Source organism: Phascolarctos cinereus, unplaced genomic scaffold (genome assembly GCF_003287225.1).
Source record: "Phascolarctos cinereus isolate Bilbo 61053 unplaced genomic scaffold, phaCin_HiC Scaffold_726;HRSCAF=1367, whole genome shotgun sequence".
NCBI lineage: Eukaryota > Metazoa > Chordata > Mammalia > Diprotodontia > Phascolarctidae > Phascolarctos > Phascolarctos cinereus.
Window position 1 is genome coordinate 97,805,503 of NW_027556098.1, and position 23,778 is coordinate 97,829,280.

At 37.1% G+C, this 23,778-nt stretch overlaps 1 pseudogene; it reads right to left on the reverse strand.

The window, feature by feature from the left end:
* Window positions 1–6,168: 6,168 nt before the first annotated feature.
* LOC110217524 (kinetochore protein Spc24 pseudogene) lies at window positions 6,169–14,594 on the reverse strand (annotated as a pseudogene).
* Between the last annotated feature and the right edge of the window lie 9,184 nt (window positions 14,595–23,778).

The window sequence follows — 23,778 nt, forward strand, 5'->3', positions numbered from 1 at the left end:
CTTTATTTTTCATGATTTCTTCAATTTCTTTTCAGATGACATTAATTGCAATTTATTCAAACATTTTTCTATGGTTTGGGAAAGTGCTTTTTTTATATAACATCTTAAAATTTATGTCACCAATCAGAGAGACAGTGGGGCATAATTTAAAAAGTGCCAGACTTGTCAGAAAATCAGGAGTCAACCAATTCTGACAAAAAAAAATTATAGCTGGGCAAGTTACTTCACTTTTCTTAGACTCCCTTTCTTCATTTTTAACTAACGGGATAATACTATTTTCCCTCTCACACCAATGTATTGATAAGAGTATGATATAAATTATATACTGTATTTATTATGGAGCAGCTAGGTTTGGAATCAGAAAAACTCATCTTCATGAGTTCAAATCCAGCCTCAGACATGTACTAGCTATATGACCCTGGGCAAGTCACTTAACCCTGTTTGCCTCAGTTTCCTCATCTGTAAAATGATCTGGAGAAAGAAATGGCAAACCACTCCAGTATCTCTGCCAAGAAAACCCTAAAGGGGTCAGATATGACTGGAAAGACATGTTTATTATAGTGCCATAATAAATGTGGAAAATTTTTATAAATTTCCTCCAAATACTGAAATAAAATACTGAAATTAGATTTACTGGAACAGCTAAATACAGAAAAAATTGACTTGCATTTATTTTATGTCAACCTGTTCATCAATAGACCTGTGATTTCATTGATATAGTATACCTTCAATGATGTAGATTACCATCAGTCCATGCCTTCTTATCCTACATGACTCTTTTCACATGTCCTACCATAAATCCTACATAGGAGATCACCAACTTTATGAAATCTTCTTCTAACTCTCTTGACAATGCATGGACAGAAATAGAATATGAAGGTTGTCCATCAATCATCCCTTACTCTCACTGCATGACTAGCCCTCCTCCTTTTCCCAGTCAAACATGTCTGATATCTTTTGACCACTTCTCTTGTATAAATCTGTTGTTAATATAATGTTGTGTACTCATAATAATTTGCTCCTTTGCCCACTGGGTAACCTTCAGTTTAAATTCTTCAGAGACTACTACTTCAGAGAATACTGAATTTTAAGAGATGGATCTTCTTTAATTTTCTTTTTTTTTTCACTTTTTCCATTTTTAAAAATTTTTTAAATGTATTTTGATTTATCAATAATCACTTCGTATGCTTCTGAGTTTAAAATTTTTCTCCCCCTTGCTCCCTACCACCCTCTCCAATACGGTGCATAATCTGATATAGGCTATACATTTATTCTTTAATTTTCAAAAAATAAATTACATTAAAAATTAGCAATTAGAATAGCATCAGACCATGGAAACGAAGGAAAAATGCCAAAACTGAAGGGTAGTTAGGTGGCGCAGTGGATAGAGCACCAGCCTGGATACAGGAGGACTTGAGTTCAAATCCAGCCTCAGACACATAACACTAGCAGTGTGACCTTGGGCAAGTCACTTACTGCATTGCCTAGCCTCCCCCCCCAAGAAAAAAAACCACCAAAACTGAACAAGAACGTACAAATTATTTTTAAAAGCAGAATTGACCCGCAAGATACATACCCTGCAAATAGGCTGATATTTTTATTTGAACTAGACCTGCAATTCCATTAGCATAGAAAATTCCCATTCAAAATTCCTGGTCATTCCTCTACCAGTGCAGTTCTGTACCTGCTTGGCAACTGAGAAAGTTGTCAGGGGCACAGAAAGGTTAAATATTTTGCCCTAGACGACACAGCAAGCATGTGTCAGAGGCAAGACTTAGACCCTTATCTTCCTGAATCTGAGGTTGGCTCTATATCCATTATGCCATACTGTCTCTCATTATATTGTCCATATTAGTTAAAAATAGAATAATTGACATCAAAGAGACAAGATCTGGAAGAATTTATCAATAAAAATCCACCACTAAGTAGATCCCTACAAGCAACAGAAAAGGAAATTTAAACCAACTAAAAGACAAGTACTTAAAAAATAGTAATATAATTTGTCTGTTACTAATTATAGTTAAGATTTAATGTATATGCCCATGTATTCATATATATATATGCATACTAAATAAAGCATATCATCTTTTAAATTTATAATGAAAACAATAAAATTAGAGTTTGGATTTAAAAATATGTATTATGAACAAAAAAGGTAAAGAACACAACGATAACCCGTATTTACCAATCAAAGATTTGTTTCATTCACATGAGAAATTAAATAAAATTAAATAAATAAAATAAAATAAGGGGAAGAGAAGGAGCTGAAAACCACAAAGGTAAAATCCCTAATAAAGTAACATGGTGAATCTCAAGGAAGCATAAGAATTAATAGTCTAATAAACTGTGATATTTATTTTTAATAACATGGTATTTATTTTTGTTACTTAAAAGATGAAGATAGATTTCACTCTCCCTGGGCAATACTGAGAATGAGAGGAAAATGTTAAGACAAATCAAATGTATTACTTAAAATTAATTATTCTTAAAATTTACAGATTGGATCAAAAAATTAAATCCATTAACACAAAAGCCTAATGTAATACTGTACTTTGATGTAATTAAATAGATAAGCATGAGGAATATAAAGAAATGTAGGCTTTTAATGAAATGATGCAAAACAAAAAAGCAGAACCAGAATAGTACCTGCTAATTACAACCACATAATAGGGAAAATGATAGGCAGCATGATAGAAAGGACAGTGTTCACTAAAGTAGGATCCATGGTTCCTTGGGTTCCATGGAATGATTCCCAGGTGTCCTTGGTATGATTCCATAGTGTGTATGATCAGCTAGTGAAAAGGGAGAAAGATACATTGCATCCTACCCTCCTACTCTTTTATCAAGCATTGCCTTATCTCTAACATGACCTCACCATTTTCAATATTACCCTTTTTGTTAGGGACAAGTCTTATACCAGTACCTTGTAGTTCAGGTACAATTTTTAGAGGAAATGTGATTTTTCATAAGTCATTGAACAATTACAATAAAAGGAAGTTGACTTTGTCTTAACACCAGAAAAATATGCAGCAAGGATAAAGTTGCATTTAGTTTTACCTCTATATGGAAACCGGTCTGGTCAGAAGGGAAGGGAAGCAAATAAACATTTATATAGTGCTTACAATGTGCCAGGGACTGAGCTAAGTGTTTTACAATCATCTCATTTGATCCTCAAAACAATCCTGTGAGGTAGGTGTTATCATTCTCGCCATTTTAAGGTTGAGAAAAATGAGACAAACAGAAGTTAAGTGACTTGCCCAGGGTCACACAGCTAGTGAGTGTCTGAGACAAGATTTGAACTCAATGTTCTAGACTCCAGGGCTAGCACTGTGCCACCTGAGTGTAGTGACTTCCCTGGTCTTCAGACATCCACCAAGTTGAAGGGGCTGTTCTGACCTTTTGAAATTCACAAGGTTGTAGTCTCCAGATTAATCTTCTTTATTTAAAATGAAATAACAAATGTCAAGGCAAAGAGCTGCGGCTTGTTTTCATAAGAGCACATGTTGGCATCAGAGGGAGAGGGCTCCAGGCCTCTCTCCTTATAGCATTGTCTCTCACTAGATGGCCACTGTCAAATCAAGACCAGAAGCCCAAATGAGTGAAGGCCAAGGCTGAGGAAGACCCTCTGAGCATGCCTCCAGTCTGGTTTTGCAACAGTAGCCAATCGAAGAGGCACATGGTTACAACCTGGAATCAGTTATAGTATATCTGTACATGCATACTTCAAAGTCCCTCTATGGGACTTTCATTATATACCAGCGCAATTCCTAAGTCTTTTCTCTGAAGATTTCTTCCCCTTCCTAGGGGCAGTGATGCTGGGCTGGCTTCAGAATCCAACACAGACACCACTCCTAGACTCCCAGCCTCCCAGATGCCCAGATTCCAGGACAGCACACTGTACTGATCTTTAGAAACTCATAAGGTTGTAGTCTACGAGTTAATTTCTCTTCCTAAAATTCTTCCAAATGGGGAACTGCTGCAGCCAACTGATACTTTCTGTGTAAGTTTTTAGGGGGTGGACTCAATGGCTTGTTAGCCATTACACACTTTTCTAAGATTAAGTTACAGACAACAAATTGAGTTGCTAATATGTATCAGTGGGAGAAAATTTTTCATCAGGAATTTCCTACCATAGCTCTAGCCCTCCCCACCCCCTTTAAAAAAAAAAGAGAGAGGAAAAATAAATGTGAAATAATGGACAAAGAATCCTGATAGAGCCTTAGAAGGAATGAAAGGAAAATGATGACACTACATAGACTGAATTAAATTTATTTAAAAACAAATAGTTGCAATTCAAATGTAATTCATTGCTCTGATGTCCAATATTATTTATTTCACTGGTAAAGGATGATCCTTTGTTTGAGAAAAAAACTTTGGATAATTAAAAGCACTGTGCAATTTCCAAAATACCTACTCTCTTCTTATTCAATTTTGGGCCTAGTTCATTATCCTTCTTGAGGGTCTGTTCAAGCTATGGACTGATGAACTAACCATAGGTTATCCATATCTGTATCTTGGTCTGGACAATATAGGATATAGGCTGAACTCTTTTCAGTACTTATAAATCTCCTTTAGGAGGCTATTTGTCTATCTATCTATCTATACACATACACATAATTTTTTTCCCTCCAACTACCCTAATACTGACAAAGGTCTCATGAGTTACAAATATCATCTGTCCATGCAGGAATGTAAACAGTTCAACTTTAATAAGTCCATTATGATTTCTCTTTCCTGTTTACCTCTTCATGCTTCTCTTGAGTCTTGTATTTGAAAGTCAAATTTTCTATTCAGCTCTGGTCTTTTCATCAAGAATTCTTTAAAGTCCTCTATTTCACTGAATATCCATTTTTTCCCTGAAGGATTATACTCAGTTTTGCTAGGTAGGTGGTTCTTGGTTGTAATCCTAACTCCTTTGAACTTTGGAATATTATATTCTAAGCCCTCCAGTTTCTTAATGTAGAAGCAGCCAAATCTTGTGTCATCCTGATTGTGTTTCCACAATGCTTGAATTGTTTCTTTCTGGTTGCTTGCAATATTTTCTCTTTGACCTGGAAACTCTGGAGTTTGGCTACAATTTTCCTAGACCTTTTCCTTTGGGGATCTCTTTCAGGAGGAGATGTGTGGATTCTTTCAATTTCTATTTTGCCCTCTGGTTCTAAAATATCAGGGCAGTTTTCCTTGATAATTTTTTGAAAGATGATGTCTAGGCTCTTTTTTTTTATCATGGCTTTCAGATAGTCCAATAATTTTTAAATTATCTCTCCTGGATCCATTTTCCAAGTCAGTTGTTTTCCAATGAGGTATTTCACATTGTCTTCTATTTTTCATTCTTTTGGTTTTGTTTTACAATGTCTTGATTTCTCATAAAGTCGCTAGCTTCTATTTGCTCCATTCTAATTTTTAAGGAAGTATTTTCTTCAGTGAGCTTTTGGATTTCCTTTTCAATTTGGCCAATTTTGCTTCTTAAGGCATTCTTCTCATTGGCTTTTTGGACCTCTTTTGCCATTTGGGTTAGGCTATTTTTTTTTTCAAAAGCAAAACCAGACTTAATTAAAAGAGATAAGCACAGGAAATTATATTTTGCTAAAAAGTACCATAGACAATGAAGTAATATCAATATTAAATATACATGTACCAAATGGTATAGCACCTATATAAATGAACTTCCCTAAGATTGCCCGTCCTAATGCAGCACCATTCCATTTCACATCCCCCCCTCCCAAACACACACCAATTGTAGAGGGCCAGCTCTGGGGAGTTGGAGGGCTTAGGCCAGCCCAGATCTACCTGTAGATTGCACTAAGCCCGACAGCTGTGTAAATTCAGGATATTGGCTCACCACCCCCCTGTTCTGTCTCTTGAGAACAGGATGCAGGAAGGGAGGAAACGGATAAGGTACAGGACAGGACACAGGAAAGAAAGTAACAGACAAGGTACAAGGAAATTAGGAAATCACTTAATTAGGTTTGTCCTTTCATGGAAAATAATGTTACTATTGCTTGATCCAGTACTATATAAGTCTGAGCCCTCAGATCAATAAACGGAGTTTGTTCTTGACATCTCCCACCTGGCTCACGTGATTCTTTCTCTTTTCATCCTCTGCCGGCATCAGACCACCGCCGCAGACGTAGGCACTCACGGCAACCAATGAGGCCAATGGACTGGTCACCACTGTGTATCCACCAAACTCCATAGATTGTCACTGATAAACTTCTTAGAGTGCTGGGTGCTGTTGAAATGGATAGGCTGGGCAATGTTGGGACCATGATGAATGCCTTTGATCGCTGTTGGTTCACATTCATAATGACACTCAATTTTACTGACTCATTGATAAAGTTGAGGCTGATTACAGCTGAAGGGATTACAATAGTTGAATCTTCATCCACTTCTCCTTCTGTCTTTGTGAGGTCTTGCTCCATTTCCTTGAGTTCTTCTAGTTCTTTCATCAACAGATGGAGATCAGCCTTTAGACCGGCATCCTTCTCACTGATTTTCTGAAGCTCAGATTCAATTTTCTATAACTTGGATTCAACATGTTGTGCTGTTTCTTCCTAATCAATTAGTTTCTGGGCCACATCTTCCTTCATAGCAAGGATCTCTGAGAGGAACCCATGAATGCCCTTCTTCATTCTCAGCAGCCTCTTGATCACCCGCTCCTGCCACCCCAGGAGCTGCTGCACCCACAAGGGTTGAGCAGACCAAGCAGTCCCTGGCTCACATCCTCCATGTCCCAAAACACCGCTATGGCCAGAGCAGGAAAAATCAAAAGAAAAGAGGTTAGGCTATTTTTCAAGGTGTATCATCGTCAGTATTTTGGGGGGTCTCCCTTAGCAAGCTGTTGAGTTGTTTTTCATAATTTTCTTGTATCACTCTCATTTCTTTCCCCAGTTTTTCCTCTACTTCTCTTACTTGCTTCTCCAAATCTTTCTGGAGCTCTTCCATGACCTAGGACCAATTCATATTTTTCTTGGAAGCTTTGGATGTAGGAGCTTTGACTTTGTTGTCTTCTTCTGGTTGTATGTTTTGATCTTCTTTGTCACCAAAGAAAGATTCTGTGGTCTGACTATTTTTGTGCAGTTTGCTCATGATCCTAGCCAATTACTTGAATTATAAACTCTTTGTTAAGGTACGGGTCTGCTTCCAGTATGGAGAATGTACTGTCCCAAGCTTCAGGGGTTTTGTGCAGCTGTTTTCAGAGATACTTCTAGGCACCTGTAAATTTTCAGTTCTTCCAAGGTGCTATGATCAAGGGCAAGGTTGTTTACTCCTTTCCTGGCCTGGGCTGTGGTCTAAGAGTGACCACAAGCACTCTTTTCTACCTTGGACCTGTAAGGAGGATTCTCTCTTCACTGCCACTACAAGCTCCATCATGCCAGCTCTCCTCCTTGCCCCAGGATTGCCACCCAGAACTGTGACCCAGATCCAAGCACAGGCAAAACAAGAGAATCCTGCCTCAGCACCAGCAAAGAGATCCCTACAACCCCCTTCTGATCAGCCACTTGATTCCCCCACCATCTGTGGGCTGAGAACTCAAGAAGGAGCTGCTGCCCCAGGGGCTGCTGTGGGACTGGGGCTGGGATAGAACTTCTCTCTCACTGTGCTCACAAACTTTTCCTACTGACTTTCTAAGTTGTCTTTGGCATTTGTGGGTTGAGAAGTCTGGAAACCACCACAGCTGCCTACAATTCAGTCCCCTGAGGCCTGCTCCAGGTTTGCTGAGGCCTGGTCTTTGCCTGTGCACCCACGCAGAAGTGAATTCCTCTCCCAGACTGGTGCAATAGACCTTTCCAATCAACCATCCATGTTGTCTTGGGTTGGAAATTTGTTTTCACTCTGCCTTTTTGTGGATTCTGCTGCTCTAGAATTTGTTTAGAGCCATTTTTTACAGGTATTTGGAGGGATTTGAGGGAGAGCTCAAGCAAGTCACTGCTTTTACTCAGCCATCTTGGCTCTGCCCCGCAAAGGAGAACCTTTAACATAATTTTAAATGTTTAAAGATGAATAGTCTAGAAGAGGGAAGAAGGGTATTTCTTGAAATTCAGGTGCCATAGGTATAAGTAACTAATAAAGATGGGGATGAAGAAAAGATAATCACATTAGCCATATACCTATCTGGACTGCTTAATCGAAGGTAGAAAAATGAATGACTGACAGAAGAAAAATAAAATAATCAGGTATCGTAGGTTGACAGGGAGGGAGGGCTCTCATCTTTAGGGTGGGATAGGGAGGACATTGTTTTACACAAAAAAAACTCTAGTCATGGAAGGCTGATTACAATATAGTGGAAGAAGGAAAGAAACTGTGATTTGAGATAGGAGTGGGGAGAGACACTAGAATTAGATCGTTCCAAGCCATAAAACTGTAGATACAATGTTGATTTCCTTCCTTCCTTCCTTCCTTCCTTCCTTCCTTCCTTCCTTCCTTCCTTCCTTCCTTCCTTCCTTCCTTCCTTCCTTCCTTCCCTCTTACCTTTCTTTCTTCCTTCCTTTCCTCCTTTCTCTCTCTGTCTCTCTCATAAAATAATTATGATAGGGCTATGTGGCAGTAAAAACAAACAATCATAAACGTGAATGTTATGATATGAATTCTCCCATCAAATGGAAGAGGATGACAGACTAGATTTGAAGGCAAAAATTAACAATTTACTATATACAAGATTTAAAGCATAAAGAGATATATAGTCCTAAAACAAGAGGTTTAGTAGCACTTATTAGGCCTCAAACAAATTTTTTAAGAGGTAGGCATGGCAATCATGAGCTTAGACAAAACAACAGTTAAAAGAAAATATGGACACGAGAGACAAACAGGAAAACAACATCATACTTAGAGGCACCATAGATAAGAAAACAATTATCACTGTTAAATAGGTATATACACATAGTATAACACCTAAGTATTTAAAGTGAAAACTAAGTAATTTTATTTTTGCACTCCTCCCAAGGCTTATTCCCCAACTTCCACTTATATTGGCAAGCTGAGTCTCCAGAAGATGACCAAATACTTCTTCCCTCATGGTTCTAGGGGCTAAATTCGAGGGCCTGGGGTGGGATCTGTAGTACTGTTACTTAGGAGTCTCCATTTGTCTCTTCCTATTTATTATATAATCTAGACATAATTACCTTTCAGAAAATGCATTTACTAGTAGCAGGTATATAAAAGACAGTTGTTATAAAAACATCCCCTCAATCTGAGGATGAATTCTCCCCTCATACAAGGTCCCTGAGCGAAGTAGTCTCAAATTGAAAAAACACATATGGATAAAAGGTAAACTTATAGCTCTTAGTCACTGGAAGTATCTTCTTCCCTTTCTGGAGTTCTAATGAATTTACCCTTAAAGTCCTTAAGCTGCCTTTCTTCCATGTATCTATTTTATCTTCAGTGTGTGTTTTAGTTAATGATGCAAAAGCTACCATCAACCACTGATGCTCTGAGGATATTCCTATCGACATCTCTAGGAACTTCAAAACTTCTAATCTTCAGAACTTCTTTGAGAAGTTCACCTGCTCAATGGAGGAGAGGGGAGGAAACAAATTCACTTCTATCCCTTCTCTTAAGAGTAATTATATCTTAGGAATTTATCATTGGATTTGACTACCACATGACTGGCCTGTTCCTGGACCCAAGCATTCCAAACTGGCCTGTTATGTTATACATATACATATACATGATTCAGATAATCACAAGTTATTTCTTGTATGATAACCTCTATTATCAAAGCACTTTAATCCTCTCAAATTTATTAAGGCCTTATTCCACTTAATTTATAATTTTGATTGATTAATTCAGTTAAGCTGAGTGGGCTTTCTTTGATTACATTTAGTTAGGGTTGATGTAAAGGTAGAGTTTTCAGTATTATACAATAATTATAGGTAATTGCAACATGCCTCTGACAGGTTCAATAACATCTAACAGAATGATAAACAAAAACAATTAGGAATCTGAACAGAAAGTTAGAGAAATCAGATATAATAAATCTTTGGTAATTATAGGATGAGACTATAACTGTTTTTCATTAGGGTAGAAAGAATTCAATTCTTCAGTGCATTAAAAAACAAATTAAAAAGCCCTAATTAAATATCACATTGGAAATTCTAAAAATTAAAGGTGAGATTAAGAAAATTGAATGTAGGAAAATCAATGAATTAATAAAACTGAAGTTTGATTTATGAGAAAAACAAGAAGATAGACAAACCATTGGTTAATATGGTTTTAAAAAAAGAGAAAGAGAAGAAAACCAAATTACTACTATCAAAAATGAAAATGGTTAGGGCAGCTAGGTGGCGCAGTGGATAGAGCACCAGCCCTGGATTCAGGAGGACCTGAGTTCAAATCCAACCTCAGACAAATAACACTTACTAGGTGTGTGACCCTGGACAAGTCACTTAACCCCTATTGCCCAACCCCGCCCCCAAAAAGTGAAAAGGGTAATTGTGTCACTAATGACGATGAAATCAAAGCAATTATTAGGAGTTATTTTGCCCAATTATGTACTAATAAATCTAATAATTTACATGAAATGGAAAAATATTTACAAAAATGCAAATCATCTAGATTGACAGAGGAGGAAATAGAATATCTCAATAAAAACTTATTTTAGAAAAAGAAATCAAATAGGTTATCAACAAACTTCCTAAGAAAAAAAATATCAGTATCAGATGGATTTACAACTGGATTCTACCACACATTTAAAGATCAACTAATTCTAAGATTAAATAAACTATTTGGAATAATAGGCAAAGAAGGAATTCTATCAAACTCCTGTTATAAAACAAATATGATACTGATACCTAAATCAGGAAAAGCAAAAACAGAGAAAGAAAATTAGAGACCAATTTCACTAATGAATGTGAATGCAAAAATCCTAAATAAACTACTAGCTAAGACACTACAACAACACATCACAAAGATTATATATTATGACCAAGTGGGGTTTATATCAAGAATGCAGGGATGGTGTAACAGGGAAAAACTATTAACATAATAGATTATATCAATAATAAAAATTATATGAGTATATCAATAGATGCAGAAAAAAGCTTTTGGCAAAATTCAATACTCATTCCTATTAAAGACACTTAAAGGGGCAGCTAAGTGGCACAGTGGATAGAGCTCCCGCGTTGGAGTCAGGAGGATCTGAATTCAAATCTAGCCTCAGACACTTGACACTTACTAGCTGTGTGACCCTGGGCAAGTCACTTAACTCCAATTTCCTGACCAAAACACAAAAAAAAGAAACAAACCAAAAAACACTTGAAAGCGTAAGAATAAATGGATTTTTCTTTAAAATGATAAGAAGCATTTAGCTAAAACCATCAGCAAACATTATTTGTAATGAAGATAAGGTAGGAGGCTTCCCAATAAGATCAGAACAACAAAGATACCCATTATCAATAATATTATTCAATATTGTATTAGAAATGCTAGCAGTTAATAGTTTACCTGTCAGATATATGGAGAACAGGACCAAACAGGAGACAGGGAACATTACGAAAAGCAAAATGGATAACTTTGATTACATTAAATTGAAAAGTTTTTTCACAAACAAAGGCAATGCAAACAAGATTAGGATGGAAGCAGAAAACTGGGGGAAAAAATTTATAACCAGTGTCTCTGATAAGGTTCTCATTTCCAAAATGTATAGAGAACTAAGTCAAATTTATAAGAATACAAGTCATTCCCCAATTGACAAATGGTCAAAGGATATAAACAGGCAGTTTTCAGATGAAGAAATTAAAGTTATCTATAGTCATATGAAAAAATGCTCTAAATCACTATTGATTAGAGAAATGCAAATCAAAACAACTCTGAGGTACCACATCACACCTATCAGATTGGCCAACATGACAAAACAGGAAAATGATAAATGTTGGAGAAGATATGGGAAAATGAGAATATTAATGCATTGTTGGTAGAGTTATGAACTGATCCAACCATTGGAGAGCAATTTGGAACTATGCCCAAAGGGCTATAAAAATGTGCATACCTTTTGACCCAGCAATAGCACTTCTAGGGCTGTATTCCAAAGAGATCATAAAAATGGGGAAAGGACCCACATGTACAAAAAATATTCATAGCAGCTATTTGTGTGGTGGCAAAGAATTGGAAACTGAGGGAATGCCCATCAATTGGGGAATGGCTGAACAAGTTGTGGTATATGAATATAATGGGATACTATTGTGCTATAAGAAATGATGAACAAGCGAACTTCAGAAAAACCTGGAAAGACTTGTATGGACTGATGCTAAGTGAAACGAGCAGAACCAGGAAAATGTTGTAGCCAGTAACAGCCACATTGTACAATGACTAACTTCGAAAGATTTAGCTCTTTTCAGCAATGCAAGATCTAAGATATCTCCAAAAGTCTCATGATGGAAAATGCTATCCACATCTAGAAAAAGAACTATAGTTTGAATGCAGATTGAAGCATACTATTTGCTCTTTTTTTCCTTCTGTTTTGTTTTGTTTCTTCTTTTTTGTGGTTCCTCTCACTGGTTCTAATTCTTCTTTACAGTATGACGAATGTGAAAATATGTTTAATAGGAATGTATATGTAGAGCCAATATCAGATTGCATGCTGTCTTGGGGAGGGAGGCAGGAAGGGAGAGGGAGAAAATTTACAACTCAGAAGCTTAAGGAGGGGCAGCTAGGTGGTACAGTGTATAGAACACAGAGTCAGCAGGACCCAAGTTCAAATCTGATCTCAGACCAAACACTTGACACTTACTAGCTGTGTGACCCTGGGCAAATCACTTAACCCCAAATGCCTTGCAAAAAAAAAAAAGTTTGTGGAAGTGAATGTTGAAAGCTAAAGAATAATTAATTAATTAAAAAAAGAGAAAAAAAGAAATGCTAGCAGTTGAAACAAGAGAAGAAAAAGAAATTGAAGGAATTAGAATGGGCAATTAGGTAATAAAACTATCTTTCTTTGTAGATGATATAATGATATACTTGTAAAACCCTAGAGATTCAACTACAAAGTTAGTTGAAACAATAATTTTAGCAAAGTGGAAGGATATAAAATAAGCCCACATAAATCATCAGCATTTCTATATATCACCAACAAAACCCTACAAGAGATGGTAAGAGATACCCCACTTAAAATAACTGTAGACTGTATGAAATACCTCAGAGTGTACCTGCCAATACAAACCCAGGACCTACATGAACATAATTATAAAACCCTTTTTATACAAATAAAGTCCAATTTAAATAATTGGAAAAATATTAGTTGTTCATGGGTGGGCAAAGCCAATGTAATAAAAATGACAATTCTACTTAAACTAATCTGCTTATTCAATGCTATCCCAATTAAATAACCAAAAAAAATTATCTCATTGAACTTGAAAAAAAATAATAAAAATTAATTTGGAAGGATAAAAGGTCAAGAATATCAAAGGAATTAATAAAAAAAAAAAAGATGTAAAGGAAGGCACTTTAGCAGTACAGATCTTAAACTATGTTATGAGGGAATAATTATCAAAACTATCTGGTACTGGAAAAGAAATAGAAAGGTGGATCAGTGGGATGGAGTAGACATACAATACACTGTATAAATTATTTTAGTAACCTTGTGTTTGACAAATGTAAAGATCCAAGCTTTTGGGATAAGAATACACTATTTGGTAAAAAAAAAATGGGAAAACTGGAAAGCAGTCTGGCAGAAATCAGATATAGATCAATATCTTACACCATTTACTAAAATAAGGTCAAAATGGATATATGACCTAGATATAAAAAGAGATATCACAAAAAAACTAGAAAGACATGGAACACATTACCTATCAGACTTGTAGATGGGAGAAGAATTTATAAATAAACAAGAGACAGAGAGCATTGTGAGATATAAAGTGGATAATTTTGATTACATTAAATTAAAAAGGTTTTGTACAAGTAAAAGCAAGGTAGCCAAAATTAGAAGGAAAGCAGAAGATTGGGAAAAATTTTTACAGACAGTTTTTTGGATAAAGGTCTCATATCTCAAATATATAGAGAACTTTGTCAATTTTATAGGAATATGACTCATTCCCCAGTTGTTAAATGTTCAAAGGATATGAACAGGCAGTTTTTCAATGCAGAAATCAAAACTACATATAACCATATGAAAAAATAACTCCTAGGTTACTAAACACCTATGAGACAAATACAGCCGTCACACCTAAACCAGGGAAATTATAAAGGAGGAAAAGAAAGCTATAGACCAGTGAATAGTGATGTTAATGAAGAGTGATGCAAAAATATAAATAACATTTAAAGAAAGACAATGTAGTAATATATTCAGAAATTATTCCCTGTGATTAGGCTGGTTCAACATTAGGAAATTATAAACATAATTATGTTAATAACAAAAATAATTTTAAATAATACAATTGTATCAATATATTAAGGACCTATGATTTTGTCAGTGGGGATATCTTTTAATCAATTGTGTAGGTTACAATTTATGTATAACTTATACTCTAAGTCATATAGTCTTAGAGAGTTTCCTGACACACAAAGTGGTTAAATGACATTCATAGTCACACACCTAATAAATATCAGAGGTAGGATTTGAATCCAGGTCTTCCTGACTCTGGGTCTAACGCACCGTCCATTATGACATACTGTCTGTATTGATGCTATCAATAAATGCAGAAAAAGTCTTAGATGTAATTCAGACCTCACTTATATTAAGAAAACGCAGAAATAAAAGAACCTTTACTTAATATGATCAAGTGTATTTCTCTAGAACCAAGAGCTATCATTATTTGTAATGGGAAAACAATGGAAGCAAGAATGCCTACTACATCTGAAATTATTTGACATAGTACTTAAAATGTTAGCTCTAACAATAAGAAAGAGAAATTGAAAGAATATGCACTTGAAGAAATAAAGGAAACACTTCTCTTTGAAACTGTATAATGATTTACTTGGAGAATCCTATGTAATAAAAAAATTAATCAAGATAATTAGTCAGAATAATTAATCAATTATTCAGTAAAATGGAAAGAAAAAAATTCTACAAAAATCTTTAGCTTTTTTCTATATTAATAACAAAATCCTGGAGGAAGAAATTCTATTTAGGAAAACAGCAGATGCATTAAATAGCTGGAAATAAACCTCCCCTATCAAGAACTTATGTAACTACTGCTATAACAAAATTTTATAGAAATAAGAAAACCAAGTAATTGCAGAGATAGTGTTTATGGCTGTGCTAACATAGTAAATATTATGCTGCTGCCCGAATTATTCTATGGATTTAATGCTATGAAAATCAAATTACTAAAGAGATACTTAAAAATTAAACAAAAACTAAAATTCACTTGTTAAAAGATCAAGATATAATTTTTAGAAGTGGGGCATGGTGCTATTAGATTTCAAGCTATTATACAAAATAGTAATTACAAAAACTTTATGCTATTGGTTTAAAAAACAGAAAAGTAGACTAGTAGAACATAGAACTTAAGCATGTTAGGGGAAGTTGATCAGGACACAACTGTCAATCAATCAAATCAAATAAGATGTCAGTCTTAGAGGAAATGTAAAGTTTCTAAACTCCTTTACTCCTTTACCTGATATAAAGATATTTTCTATAAAGCTAGTTGTATTAGAAGGCAGTTAGCCAGATACCACCCTGAAAGTGCCCAATCTCTCATGAGCTTAGAAGCTAAGCAAGACTGGGCCTGGTTAGTATCAATCAATTAGTTCATAAATATTTATTAAGCACTTACTATGTGCCAGGCACTGTGCAAAGCACTGAGGCAGATACAAAAAGAGGCAAAAAAAAAAACCCTGGCCCTGCCCTGAAGGAGCTTACAATTTTATGGAGGAGGAAACAAACAAATATACACAAAGCAAGCTATATACAGAATAAATAGTAAATAATTAACAGAGGAAAGGTACTGGAATTAAGAGGGTTGAGGAAGGGATTTTAGGTGGGACTTAAAGGAAGCCATGTAAGTCTGGGGCTGAGTTCAATAAATGGTTGGTTTGGAGGAAATGGGAAACTATGGCTAGCTAGAGAATCTGACTGGAAGAACTGGCTGGCTACATGACCCTGGGCAAATAACTATAACTCTTAGTGCTCTAGGCAACTTTCTAAGATTGAATTGCAGACAAGGTGCTCAGCTGCTTTGGTAGAAGGCAATCTTTATAGTAGTGGAATCACAAGTGACCTCTATTCCTATAAGAGCTATCAGCTAGCCAGGGATCAGCCACACTCCCCATGGCCCTTAAAAAAACTGAGACAAATGAGGCAGCTAGGTGGTGCAGTGGATAAAGCACTGGCCCTGAAGTCAGGAGGACCTGAGTTCAAATCCAGCCTCAGACATATAACACCCTCTAGCTGTGTGACTCTGGGCAAGTCACTTAACCCCAACTGCCTCACATTAAAAAAAAAATGAGACAAACTAAGAAATGAATTGAAACAAGAGAAAAGGGTCAGTCATGAACGTGTTCCTTGCCTCAGGGAAGAGAGAGGGGATTTCTCTCTCCTATCTTCTTTGGCCATGGCATCTTCTATTGGAAATCTCTTACCCAGCAGGAGACGCTGCATCTATCAGGAAGGAGTGCTGAGACTCAGTGAGAAAACAGCTCTGAGATAATGTGACTTCAGTCATTTTAGAAGAGAGACAGTCTTGACCTTTCGGGGGGTTGAGCCGTAAAGAGGCACAGACTCAGGCTGAGCGACCTGCTCAGTAGAGATGCTGCGCCCATGAGAAAGGAAAGACGTAGGGGCCCAGACAGTCAACATCAATAAGGGGAAGGCAGCTGTGGCACAGTGGATGAAGAAGTGGTCTCAAAGTAATGAAGACCTGGGCTCAAGTCCTGCTATCTGATCCTAGGCAAGTCACAGCTTCTCAATATCCCTGTGTAATATGGCAACTGTCAGAGTCAGGGAAGTTCTACATTTGTACCAGAGTTTCATCAAAGGGAGTTCCCTTATAACCAATGAAATTACAGGTCCAGCAAAAAAAAAAATAAATCAAAAGATATAAGCCAAAATAGATAATAAATAATGTTATCTAAAATAATGAGTGGGTCAAAGAATGAATAATAGAAGCCATAAATAATTATGTTAACTAAAATTACAAAAATTAGAAAATATGGAAAATAGTTTGGAATTATGCCAGAAAAGTTTCTTTCTTTTAGAGAATGGCTCCTGGGGTCTATGGATAGATATCCATGAATTTGGATGGGAAAAAATTTCTCCTTTACTTTACTAATCTTTGACTTCCTTTTAAAAAATATTACTCAGAAAAGTGACCCATAGTCTTCATTAAACGGCCAAAGGAGGCTATGACAAAAAAAGGGTAAGAATTCCTGCTTTAGAGAAGTTTTTATATATTGTGATAGGTGTTATGATAACATCCAACTTTGTTTCTGAGTCCATTTTTTATACTTACTTCCTGTCTGTTCTTCCTTAGGGTGTTTTCACTTTGGCTTCTTTCAGTTCATAATATATATCACGTTGGAGTTTTCCTGTTTTCTTATTTCCTTGACTGCTTCTTTTTCCTTTTCTGAAAAGCTGTTCTCTTTTGAAGGCCTTTTCCTCTCTTTTTCAGCAGCCCCATTTTACTTTTCAGGGGCATTTTTGCATTTCTTCATTCAGGGGTTATTGAGGTAGTAAGCTCCTTTATGATTCCTGATGGACTTTTTTGTTGGAAATGTTCCAAGCTGCAGATTTCCAACATAAATTTGTAGTGAGTCGGGATTTATCTTTTTAATATATTATAAATGCATGCCAAGTAGCTAGTCATATTCAAGCTAAAAGATAGTTGAGCAAAAAGAAAATTTGAATAATAGCTTTCAAAGGATTGCAAAGCTAATTGAAAGAGGATTTAAAAATACATAGTCAGAGGTTTGGTAACTAGAAACCATAGTGTAAAAGATGAATTCAGGAATAGGCTAGATAGAATCAGATGAAATTTAACAGGAATAAATAATTAAATTTTATACTACTTCAAAAATCCTCTTGACATGTGGTGGAGGCATAGATATAGAATAGTTCTTCATTTCAAAAACAGCTAGGGGTTTTAGAAAACTTCAAGCTCAGTAATATAAGTCGACAGTGTGATATGTCAATAAAGAAAGCCAATTTTATTTTTCAAGTGGCATAGAGAATAGTAATAAAGAAGTGATAGGGGCAGCTAGATGGTATAGTGGGTAGAGCACCCACCCTGGATTCAGGAGGACCTAATTCAAATCCAGCCTCAGACATATAACACTTACTAGCTGTGTGACTCTGGGCGAGTCACTTAACCCAATTGTCTTGTCAAAAAAAAAAAAAGAAGTGATAGGCCCCCTGCACTCTGAGTTGGGCAGATCATTTGTATTGTGTTCTGGCTGCCACTTTTTAGTGTACAGAGTGGATCAAAGGCCATTGATGATTAGCTGGAGGTTAAAGGGATAAGACCATTGTTTGAAATTTTGATTATGTACTGATAAGACTTTGATTGTAACTCTTAGATAGGTTTGAACATCCCTAAGGAGGTATTAAGTCTCTCCATGCTTAGTGTCTTCATGGATTGAGTAGATGTGAAGAACTTTGTTAGCATCTCACTATGGAAGGACTGCTGTACCCAATGACAACTTATTGAGATGACTGAGGACATTTTCTTAATGGGTATGGAGAGTAATACAGGCCTTAGTGCTTGATAATACATTTATACCTCATAGAGGATCAGTGACTGTGTTTCAGTGTTAGGCCTAATTTGTTTGGCTCAGGCTACTGTAGATTAGAGTCTATTAAATCTAACTTTCCTAAAATTTTATTGAGGGACTTAACTTTTTTCTTTTTTTCTTTTTTTTAAATAGGTCTGAGAGTTGAGGTCTTCCACTTTTTTACTGTATTTATCTCACTGTAACCTGCTTAGCCTTTCATTTTAAATAGGTAGGTGAAGTGTTATTCAGTGCATACATATTAAGTATTGAAATTAATTGTCTATGGTGGCTTTAAGCATAATATAGTTTCCCTGTTTATCTATTTTTAGTCAAATCAATTTTTACATTGTCTTGCCAGACATCATGATTGCTTCCCATGCTGATTTTAATTCAGATGAAGCATGAAACTTTATTGCCTTATATTAACTCCTTATGAGTCTTTATGATTCCAGTGTATCTTCAGAAAATAATGTATTATTGGATTTTATTTTCTAATTCATTTCACCATGCTTTTCTGTTTTGTGGGTGAGTTCATCACATTCACATTCATAGTTGTGATGGTTGTGTATTTCCTTCCTTTCTATTCTCTCATAACTTTTCCATTCTTCACTTTCTGCACCCTTTTTACAAAGAAGGCAGTGAAGGAGGATTGTGCTTAGCACCAGTACTCTATGTTTGAGGCAGTTTGCCTTCACTCTCCTGTCTCTCTCAGTCTCCTTGACCAGATTTCAATCATAGGCTATCATCTTTTCTTTCTTTCCATTTAAACTCTTCTTGACATCTCTTCTTTGAGGTTAGAGTTTTGTTTTACTTATAACTAATTCCTTCCAACATCTACTCTCCCTCTTATTATCCTCACCCCCATTCCTTCTCCTGTTTCCCTGTTTTGTTGAATGTATTTCTACATCAAACTCTTCCCCGGTATATTACTTTTTCTATTCCTTTTCTTTTTTTTTTCTTTTAAGATCAGCAAAATACAACAAAACCATTACCAGATCTCCTTTATAATTCTCACTTCTTTTCCAATACTTTCTTCTCACACACTTAACTTTATGTGATCATTTAAAAACTCTTTAAAAAACCCACCACAACCTTTGCCTCATTTCTTCCAGCAATTCCGGTTGACTTTGTGGCAAAATTGTGTTTTCCTTTCAGACTTTGCCTATAGGTATTTTGGAATTATTTTCCTCTTTTGGGTTTGTTTTGCTGTTCCTGGCAACATAATGCATCTTTTTAGTGAGAATCTTTTTTTTGTTTACTCATTCTTCCAACCTTACTTCCCAAATTGGGACTTTGTATTAAAATTAGCCTCGCCACACTTCTGGAGGGAATGTTACAACCTTGTTTGGCCAATTTTTTGTGTTCTCTGGAGTCCTACTGTTGCAGTCTAAGAGGCTGTGACCTTTCAAAGACTAGAGTATAGGATGGGGTCATCTGGAATGAATTCACAGACTCAAGCATTCTTTAAGTCAAGCTGGCAAAAAGTTTATTATGCTTTTCAGTGGGCAAGGATTCTTAAGGAAGCTGCGATCTTAGAGGGGTACAGTTAAAGTTATATAGGATAAAATACAATAAAACATGTGCCAAATATGCTAACTAGGTGATTCAGGGTGGGATTAGGGAGTGGTTAAGGAGTGGTCAGTTCTTAAAAGAATATGCACTTCTTGTACCTACTGCACAGGCGTTATACCCAGAGTTCACTGGGAAAAGCCCACAAGGGGGGGCCACATGGAGGTGTGGTTTTAGGTGTGCTACATTACTAAGTTAACTAGAGTTCAGGGGTAACTGAGAGTTGTCCAGTCTGCCAGTCAATGTCTTGTTTGACAAGATAGATGTAGGGAGTATCCATATATCTTAAGTCTAGAATACAGTTAATGAGAAGTCCAGGATGTAGATAATGAGGTAGGGCGGTAGTACAGACAGTCCAGTGGTTAAGAGTATCTTTATGACCCAGTGCAAAGCCAGTTTAAACTAATAATTCCTTCAGAGGTTGTTTGTAACTGTACCAAGGACAGAGATAAGGGTCTTGCTGAGGCCCACTCACGAATAATTGCTAGGCACAGTGTCCTTGGGCTGGGGAGAAACTGTCAGGGATAGTGTTTCTGAGGCTAGGGAGAAATTGGGGTCCAAGCATAAGCACCCAAACATAAGCACCCAAGCACCCCATCACTACTACTTCTATCCTTTGATAATAAGTCTGTTCTTCAAGGCTTTCAGGGGGACTTACAAATTTTCAGTGTGTTCTAAGTCTGATGTAGTGTAAAGTCTGGTCATTGCCCATCCGGTCTGAGCTTTACAAACTCCTGACCATGGTTTCAGTCTGGGCAGCAAAGCCATAGATTTGCCTCTTGTTGGACTTCCAGTAGATTGCTACTACCCCTAGCCCCCATCAGTTAGCTGCATAACTGCAGATTCAGAGAGACAGCACTTCAGTCTCCCCTTTAGTCTGAGCTCGCTCCCCTTTGCTACTCAGCCTCAAGCCTCAGACTGGTTCAGAGGCTGATTCTGAGGGCACTATGTCAGACTGGAGCCAATAGTCAAGGCCAACTTTGGTTCCTGCTCTTTGCACAGTACATAGCCTTAGGCCAGGTTCAAACTGGATTTGCAGTTCCTGTTCATTCCTTGCCCTAGATCATAGCTGGAAGTCAGTCCCATCTGTACATCCTTTCCTACATCATCTAACTCTATGGTTAGATGATTATAGCTGTAGATCACTCCCTAGCATCTTCTTGAATAGCTAGTCTGTGTCCCAACTCCCCCTGCCCCACACCATCTGTGACTGCCCTTACCTTGAAATACAGGTTCAGGTCAACCTCATGTCCAGCTTTAGGGTCCCCCTTCCCCCCAAGTTGAAGTCCTGTTCCATGTGAAAAATGATTCACTGTTGTTTTTTGTTTGTTTGTTTTTACCTCTTGATTTCCTGATCACTACTGCAGAGCTCACGTACTCTTGGATCCAGTGACCCTGGCCTTCTGACTGTTCTATGAACAAGACATTCCATTTCTGGGCCCTGGGCATTTTGTCTGGCTGTCTCCCCTGTCTCCTTCCTCCACTGGGCTTCCTAACTTCCATAGCTTCCTTTGTGTTTAGTTGTGTCTGACTCTTTGAGACTCCATTTGTGGTTTTCTTGGCAAAGATACTGGAGTGACTTGCCACTTCTTTCTCCAGCTCATTTTATAGATAAGGAGACCAAGGCAAACAAGTTTAAGTGACTTGTCCAGGGTCACACAGTTAGTAAGAGTCTGGAACTGGATTTGAATTCAGGTCTCCCTGACTCTTGGGGATAATGCTTTATTTGATGAGGATGGGATCTAGACCCCAAAAAGGAAAAACCCTGGACTTTCCCACAAGGCCAAATTGTTGTTCCACTGAGGCTATAATCCTATCAACTGGCCTTTCACTGTGGCTACACCCAATCTCCCAATTCTGTTACCATTAACCTAGCCTAGCCCTCCATTGTTTTACCTCCCTATGGCCCCAGGCCACTTCCCACCCTTAATCCTGTCTAGGCTCCATTCTCCCTTGGTCCAAGGTCCAGGTCCTTGGATTCTATTACCTCATAGACCACTTGCCCACTCCTAGATCCCTCCCATAGTCTTTCTGTACATAAGGTCCCTCTTGTCTCCATTAAAATGCTTAGATTCTTACAATCTGGCTGCCCAATATGACGGATGTTCTAATAAACCTTGTCTTTGGCTGAAAGAAGGCTTGGGTCAAATTCTTTCAGGCAAAACCCAGGTGTTGGGATTTTGGGGTCCCAGCATCCCTAAACCCCTAAACTTCAATATATTCACAGCACCACTTAGCTTCTAGTAACTTCAAGTCCCAATGAAAATCCTTTTACTTTCAGAACACTTCATCAACCCCTCTTAATTCTACCACCTTCCCTTATTTCCTATTTTCCTCATATATAACTTGTTTGTATGTATTTATATGCTAGTTGTTTCCCCCATGGCATTATAAATTCCTTGAGTGCAGAGATTGTCTTTTTGCCTCTTTTTGTATCTCCGGCATTAAGCACAGGCCTGGCATATAGTAGGTGCTTAATAAATATTTATTAATTTCATTAATTTTAATAAATATTAATTGATTATTCAGAGTGGTTTGGGGCAGAAACTAAGTTTTGCTGGTCTTCCTACTTCTCCCTTTTGGTTGTTCTCAGATCTGTATTTCAAAGAATGTAGAGCCTGAGGGAAAACTCAGTCAACCTTCCCTACCCCCAGGAAATTTTTTTTCCTCTTAGTCTCTTGACTTGATCTGTTAACACTTCTTTTTCCTTAAAAGAACTCTAGCAGAGAGAACTTTGGAGTTTTAAACTTAGTATGACATAGCCCACTAGACTAAGACTTTTACTAAGAGTAAAAGATATTGTTGGTCTTTCATTTTCAAAGAGGACCAATGGCATCATGGGGTGACTCATGGATAAATTGGATTTAAGTGAGGCAGAATTGCAGTCTCAGGCTCACTCTCTCTTCTGGAGTCATCGAAGTCCAGTGGCAAGACAAAAACCAGCACAACTGGTTATGGCCCGAGATACAGTAGATGAACTTGGCATCTTCGATGCCTACTCAAGCGCTAACACTCCACAGCACCTGCTTAAACTGCTTTCAAGGCTGTTGGAACAAATTATTTTTATCCATCCATTTCAGTGCGGGAAGACTTAACAAGCTTGGGGTAGATATACCCCTAACTCACTGGCAGATTTGAGGCCTGTCAGTTACCCTCAACCTAGTTTAGCCTTTCTGCTGAGATGTTTACTGGTTTACTGGAGTGGCTGTGCATGCTACAGCTTCTTAGAGCCACAGGTGAGAGTTGAATGCCAGATGGACACCAAAGGTGGATGAGCAGCCCTGAAAAGGACTGGGCAGAGTTGCCAATCCTCCTTGAAAACTCCATACACCCATGAATGGAGGAATATGTGAGTAAAAGATAGGCTTCAGCTGAAGCCAAAAGCTAAAAGTAGAGAGGCTTCCCATAAATTGGTGCTAGAAGGCTACACATGCCGGGGGATTATCAGTGTTCTACAGAGACTTCATGTTCTGCAAGGTCAATAAGGAGCAAGCCTGTCAGAACAGTGATGAAATCAGCATTATATACATTCTTGCTGTGTGAGATGCCACTTAAATTAAAAAACAC